The sequence below is a fragment of the Pelophylax lessonae genome (genome assembly GCF_965119305.1).
Source record: "Pelophylax lessonae genome assembly, chromosome: 2".
NCBI lineage: Eukaryota > Metazoa > Chordata > Amphibia > Anura > Ranidae > Pelophylax > Pelophylax lessonae.
Window position 1 is genome coordinate 82,434,458 of NC_138769.1, and position 7,572 is coordinate 82,442,029.

Here is a 7,572-nt window from a genome sequence, read left to right on the forward strand (position 1 = left end):
GCAGATGATCAGCAGAGACTAGTCAGACAGCAGGCAGATTATCAGCAAAGACTGGTCGAGCAGCAGGCAGATGATCAGCAGAGACTTGAAGGGCTAGGGGCAAATGGTCAGCAGAGATTAGTTGGGCAGCAGGAAGATGATCAGCAGAGACTTGCTGGGCAACAGATGATCAGCAGAGACTGGGAAGACCAGGGGCAGATGATCAGCAGAGACTAGCTAGGAAGCAGGAAAATGATCAGCAGAGACTGGCTAGGCAGCAGGCAGATAATGAGCAGAGGCTGACTGGGCAGCAGGCAGATGATAAGCAGAGATTGACCATGCAGCAGGCAGATGATCAGCAGAGACTGGACGAGCAGCAGGCAGATAAAAAGTAGAGGCTGGCCATGCAGCAGGCAGATGATCAGCGGAGACTGGATGAGCATCAGGCAGATAATAAGTAGAGGCTGGCCATGCAGCGGGCAGATGATCAGCAGAGACTAGCTGTGCAGTAGGCAGGTGATAGATAACCAGAGACTAGCTGTGCAGCAGGCAGATGATCACCAGAGACTGAGAGTGCTAGGGGCAGATGATAAGCAGAGACTGGTTTGGCAGAAGGAAGATTATGAGCAGAGACTTGCCAGGAAGCAGGTGGATGATAAGCAGAACCTAGCTTGGCAGCAGGCAGATAATCAACAGAGACTAGCTTGGCAGCAGCTAGAGGATCAGCAGAGACTAGCTGGGCATCAGGCAGATGATCAGCAGAGACTGGCTGGGCAGCAGGCAGATGATCAGCAGAGACTAGCTGGGCATCAGGCAGATGATCAGCAGAGACTACCTGAACAACAGGTAGATGAGGAGCAGAGACTGGCTGGGTAGCAGGCAGATGATCAGTGAAGTCAGCCAAGGTGGGTCTTAAACCGATGAATAATCACATTGGCGGAAGCGTAGTCGGAGGTTAGGTCAGAGTCAATAACGTATTATTAGATCAGGAACAGAAAGAGCAGGCAGAATCAGAGGTCATCTGCAGTGCAAGCCAGGGCTGGTACAGGCGGATATCGGGAGAAGACAATGTAGGCAAGGTTGATGACAGATAATCAGATACAGGTTTGCAGACAGCAGGTTTCACAGGAACACTGCAGAAAAGATCAGCTGAAATAAAATGCTTGGCACTTGCATTAGTGACAGACTTGTGTGCACATTATTTGTGTAAAAGTGGCAGTGACATCATCACTGGGCTGTACATATCCAGTGCAGAAAGCAGAGCTATGGGAGGGGCCCAGCAGGTCTATACTATAGGAGGGGGCAGAGACAAGGCCAGTCACCCTGTGTCACAAGATAAAGCAGTATATACTGGTCTTTATTACAGGAAGCTCCTGCACAGAGGCAAAGCTTGACAAATCTGGAGGAAATACACAAAGCACACCAAGACACCAAGTAAAAACACACATTCCTCTTGTATTTGGACAATATTTGCTTATCTTCAGCTTAAGCTGTAAGTGAAAATAATCCACTGCAGGTAATATATAACACATTCTCCATGACAATGAAGCTCTCATACAATCAGATGTTCTCTCAATGTTATTCTATCCACCTTCCAGGAAAAAACACTCACTAGATTTATAGAACCTTAGATCATAAAGGTGTCAAAGCGCTCAAATATTATTCTCAACAAATCAATTTTCAGAGTAATGACCAGACTTCTATCTCCATATATCTCTAATCATTAATCAGCAAATGTTATGACTATGTAGAGACATGAGAAAACATACTAATTGTGCATTACCGCTAATAACATCACGTTTCTATTAACAAACACAAAGATGCTCACAGAAGGGGATATACATCATGAGCGCGGTATACCTGTGGGTGATTACTTCACTCAGCATTTAACCACTTCAGCCCCGGAACATTTTACCCCCTTAATGACCAGGCCATTTTTTGGGATATAGCACTGCGTTGCTTTAACTGACAATTGCGTGGACGTGGATGCTGTACCCAAATACAATTGATGTCCTTTTTTCTCAAAAATAGAGCTTTCTTTTGGTGGTATTTGATCACCTCTGTGTTTTTTTTTTTTTTGCGCTATAAACAAAAAAAGAGAAACAATTTTGAAAAAAAAAAAAAAAAACAATATTTTTTACTTTCTGCTATAAAACATTCCCAATAACAAAATTTAAAAAATCGAATTTCTTTACCAGTTTAGGCCAATTTGTATTCTGCTACATATTTCTGGTAAAAAAAATCCCAACAAACATATATTATTGGTTTGCGCAAAAGTTCTAGCATTTACAGACTATGGTATAGATTTATGGACTTTTTTTATTGTTTTTATAAGTAATGGTGGCGATGATCGATTTTTAGCGGGACTGCGATATAGCGGAGGACAAAATCTGACACTAAGTGACACTTTTTGGGGATCAGTGACACCAATACAGTGATCAGTGCTAAATAATATGCACTGTTACTGTATAAATGACATTGGCAGGGAAGGGGTTAACACTAGGGGTGATCAAGGGGTTAAGTGTGTTCCTAAGGAGTGATTTATAACTGTGTGGGGGATGGATGTGATCAAGGAAAAGAAAGATCTGTGTTTCAGCTTCGCTGAAACACACAATCTCTCTCTGCCTCTGTGACAGTCGTTCTGTCAGTCTCCCTGATGATCACAGGAGGCCGGTGGCGATTGCAGCCACCGGTTCCGCGGATTGACTCCCGCTGTGTCCAACTCTTGCCCCCTAGAGCCTTAAAGCAAAATCACAACTATATACGAGGTTTTGCACTTAAGGGCCGCCCTGCCGCAGTATATGTACGGTGGACGGTCCTTAAGTAGTTAAAGAAATAAGGTTTGTCCTTGTCTCCCATTTGCTCTCTTGTGTTGTCATCCTGTCACATGTGCTTCTATCGGAGACTAAAAGGAGTTGAGGCCAGAGGAGATCAGCAGCACTAAAATGCAAAAAAATGGGGAAAAAAATGTTGTAACTGTGTTTTTAAAAAGAAAAGAAAAATACACCATTTGTTTATGGTGATTAGTGCTTCAGAAATCTTCCAGTAACAGTATTCATCTATTTTAAAGCTGAAACAAAGGAAGATATAAAATACACATATGAATACAATCAAATGTTCATTAAAGTGGACTTTTTAGGATTTTTTTTCACAATTACATTGGTCCAGCTTGGACCTACAGTATGTAGCTATACATATACCTGGTCGATTCCTGAGGATGGGGTAAATCATTGTAAAAGACACCTACAGGCATTATCTGATTGGATGTGCTGGAGAGGCATTGTAGTGATGTCAAGAGCTCCATCTCATCCAATCAGAGATTGCTTTGTTTTCGTTATAAAAAATGCGTATGTGAATGACACCTGTGGTTAATAGGCAGCAGGGCAGCTGCTCGGCATGGGATCCAGAAGACAGGGAGGAGCACTGTAGAAGAAGCAGCTACTAGAGTGATTCTTTAATGCCACAGGGATTGGTTAAGGTATGGAATATGTATACTTACATTCATCCAAGATTGACCAATGTAACTATGCCAGGAAAAAAAAAAAAAAAGCTATACCTAAAGTTCAGCTTTAATACAGTGCTTTGCGAAAGTATTCAGCCCCCTTGAACTTGTCAACCTTTTGCCACATTTCAGGCTTCAAACATAAATATATAAACTGTATTTTTTTGTGAAGAATCAACAACAAGTGGGGCACAATCATGAAGTGGAACAAAATTTATTGGATATTTCAAACTTTTTTAACAAATAAAAAATTGAAAAATTGGGTGTGCAAAATTATTCAGCCCCCTTAAGTTAATACTTTGTAGTGCCACCTTTTGCTGCGATTACAGCTGTAAGTCACTATCAGTTTTGCAAATCGAGAGACTGAAATTTTTGCCCAGTCCTCCTTGCAAAACAGCTCGAGCTACGTAAGGTTGGATGGAGAGCATTTGTGAACAGCAGTTTTCAGTTCTTTCCACAGATTCTCGATTGGATTCAGGTCTGGACTTTGACTTGGCCATTCTAACACCTGGATACGTTTATTTGTGAACCATTCCATTGTAGATTTTGCTTTATGTTTTGGATCATTGTCTTGCTGGAAGACAAATCTCCGTCCCAGTCTCAGGTCTTTTGCAGACTCCATCAGGTTTTCTTCCAGAATGGTCCTGTATTTGGCTCCATCCATCTTCCCATCAATTTTAACCATCTTCCCTGTCCCTGCTAAAGAAAATCAGGCCCAAACTATGATGCTGCCACCACCATGTTTGACAGTGGGGATGGTGTGTTCAGGGTGATGAGCTGTGTTGCTTTTACGCCAAACATAACGTTTTGCATTGTTGCCAAAAAGTTTGATTTTGGTTTCATCTGACCAGAGCACCTTCTTCCACATGTTTGGTGTGTCTCCCAGGTGGCTTGTGGCAAACTTTAAACGACACTTTTTATGGATATCTTTAAGAAATGGCTTTCTTCTTGCCACTCTTCCATAAAGGCCAAATTTGTGCAGTATACAACTGATTGTTGTCCTATGGACAGAGTCTCCCACCTCAGCTGTATATCTCTGCAGTTCATCCAGAGTGATCATGGGCCTCTTGGCTGCATCTCTGATCAGTCTTCTCCTTGTATGAGCTGAAAGTTTAGAGGGACGGACAGGTCTTCGTAGATTTGCAGTGATCTGATACTCCTTCCATTTCAATATTATCGCTTGCACAGTGCTCCTTGGGATGTTTAAAGCTTGGGAAATATTTATGTATCCAAATCCAGCTTTAAACTTTTCCACACCAGTATCTCGGACCTGCCTGGTGTGTTCCTTGTTCTTCATGATGCTCTCTGCGCTTTAAACGGACCTCTGAGACTATCACAGTGCAGGTGCATTTATACGGAGACTTGTTTACACACAGGTGGATTCTATTTATCATCATTAGTCATTTAGGTCAACATTGGATCATTCAGAGATCCTCACTGAACTTCTGGCGAGAGTTTGCTGCACTGAAAGTAAAGGGGCTGAATAATTTTGCACGCCCAATTTTTCAGTTTTTTATTTGTTAACAAAGTTTGAAATATCCAATAAATTTCGTTCCACTTCATGATTGTGTCCCACTTGTTGTTGATTCTTCACAAAATATTACAGTTTTATATCTTTATGTTTGAAGCCTGAAATGTGGCAAAAGGTCGCAAAGTTAAAGGGGGCCGAATACTTTCGCAAGGCACTGTATTGCTTTTAAGTTTTTTTGTTTTTGGATGCTATATTAGCTCTTTTTTTTTTTTTTTTCTTTCAAATATTTTATTGGAGATAAAAATGAAAATACAAACAGTCATTATTGACAACAGAAGCAATGGTAATTGAACGTTATCATAACACAAGCTAGGTGAAACAACTTCAAGAATCAACTAATAGAACGTACATGAGATTGAAGAGCATGAGACAGTTGTGCGGCTCAGCAATGTGTCACAATACCAAGATTACCTCAAGAAGGGTGGTACACCACTATGTCCTCCTGGGAGCCAAAGAACCTGGCGAGACCCTGACCCCAAGCACCCATGTGGGTTGCGACACATTTGGGGACCAGGTTGCCCGTCCAAATATGACAGGGCCCCCGCAGGAGAAGAGGGCCCTGTACCCATACCAAGAGACATACTAGTGGGGTGCCGGCTCCACATGGAGGAACAGCGGCGCTTTAACTTGCAATAGGATGTTGAGGCAGAATAAGAAGGCAGAAGAAGGGGAGAGAAGGATCAGTAGAAAGAAGATAGTAGGGGAGAGGGAAACAGAGAGTCACCGAGGGATTCATCCCAAACTGCAGGCCCGGGAGAATTACAGCTCAACTTGTAGGTAGCGCACCCAGGGGTCCCAGGTAGCTTCGAATTTGTCCACTCGGCCCTGTAAAAAGGCTACAATCTTTTCCTGGGACATTATCCAGGAAATCTTCTGTTTGGCAGAATTGAGGGAGACTGAGGATTTTTTCCAGGCTCTGGCCAGAGTGAGCTTAGCACCTAGGAGCATGAAGAACAGTAGGGTGGACAGATGTTTGGAGTATTTGTGAGGAAAATCGTGCAGGAAGGCCACTTGAGGGGTCTGCGGAATCTGGAGGCTTGTGACTAGTCGGAGTAAATGGAAAAATTTGTTCCAGAAGGAACGAATTTTGGGACATGACCACCATGTGTGAAGAAAAGAGCCCTGATGTTCACACCCTCTGAAACATAGTGGGGAGGTGTTAGGGAACATGAGTGCCAGACGGGTCGGGACTAGATACCACCGGGTTAGTATTTTAACGTTCGCTTCGATGAGGGATGTATTGATTATGCCCTTAAAAGCTCTGTGGAAAATGCGGTACCATTCCTGCGGTGAGTATTCCACCTGAAAGTCACGTTCCCATGTAAGTGCATAAGCCGGTTTTTCCGGGGATTCCATCAGTGCAGAATAAATAATCGATATGCCCCCCCTCAATTCAGCAGATTCAGAACACCACCGTTCGTATGGAGTCAAAATTGGGGGGATACGCTTGTCTGACCACATTGAGTGCAAGAAATGGGAAATTTGAAGAAACCGGAATTTTTCTGAGGCCGGCATCTTGAGCTTGGAAATGCAATGGGAGAGGGAGAGAGGGCCAGAGGGCGTGAGAAAGTGCCCAATTCGATATAGACCTTTGTTCGTCCACCATTGAAATGCCCTAATGTCATGCCCAGGTAAGAACAGGGGGTGGTGAAATAGGTGATTCAACGGTTTCATAGGCGAGACCAGTGAGTCGAGTTGATAGAGTTGTCTACATAATTTGATCAAGTGCGAGAGGGTGGGTGCTAGTATCGCTGGTTGCAGCTTGGGCGGGCACCAGGCGATATAGTCCGGTGTGTGGTGGGGGATCGCTTGCCTCTCTATCTGAATCCAGTCAGGTTTAGGTCCCCGTGTATAAATCAGGGAGAGCTGGGCCAGTTGGGCCGCTTGATAATACTTCCAAAGATTGGGCAAAGCCAACCCGCCCGTGTTCTTTGTCTAAATAAAATTGACCTCGAGCAGCGATAACCCTTTTTGTTCTAAACAAATTTGACTATACAGGATTGTAAGTCTAGTAAATGGCGTTTATTGATGGGGATGGGAAGAGATCTAAAAAAATATAAAATCCTCGGGAGGAGTGTCATCTTAATAGAGTTAATTCTACCTAGCCAGGAGAGATTGTGATGATCCCAGCTTGCTAGGTCAGCCTTCAGTTTTTTATATAAAGGAGGATAATTGACCTGGTATAGGGTATCGATCGATGGGGTCAGAAGTACCCCCAAATAAGGGATCGAGGACTTACACCACAGAAAAGGGAAGGAAGGTTTCAAAGCTTCGAGGGAGGAATTGGAATGGATATATTCAGTGCCATAGATTTAGAGAAATTTACCGTGAGGCTGGAGGCTAGGGAAAATTTACGAAGTAGGTGCATAACGTTAGGAATCGAAGTGATAGGGGATGTCAAGAAAAGTAAAACATCGTCCGCAAAAAGCGCACATTTGTGTTCCGTCGGACCACATCGAACCCCACGAATGTCTGGGTGGTGCCGAATCGCTATCGCTAGGGATTCCATTGCTATAGCAAAAATGAGAGGGGAAAGGGGGCAACCCTTAATAGAAATAGA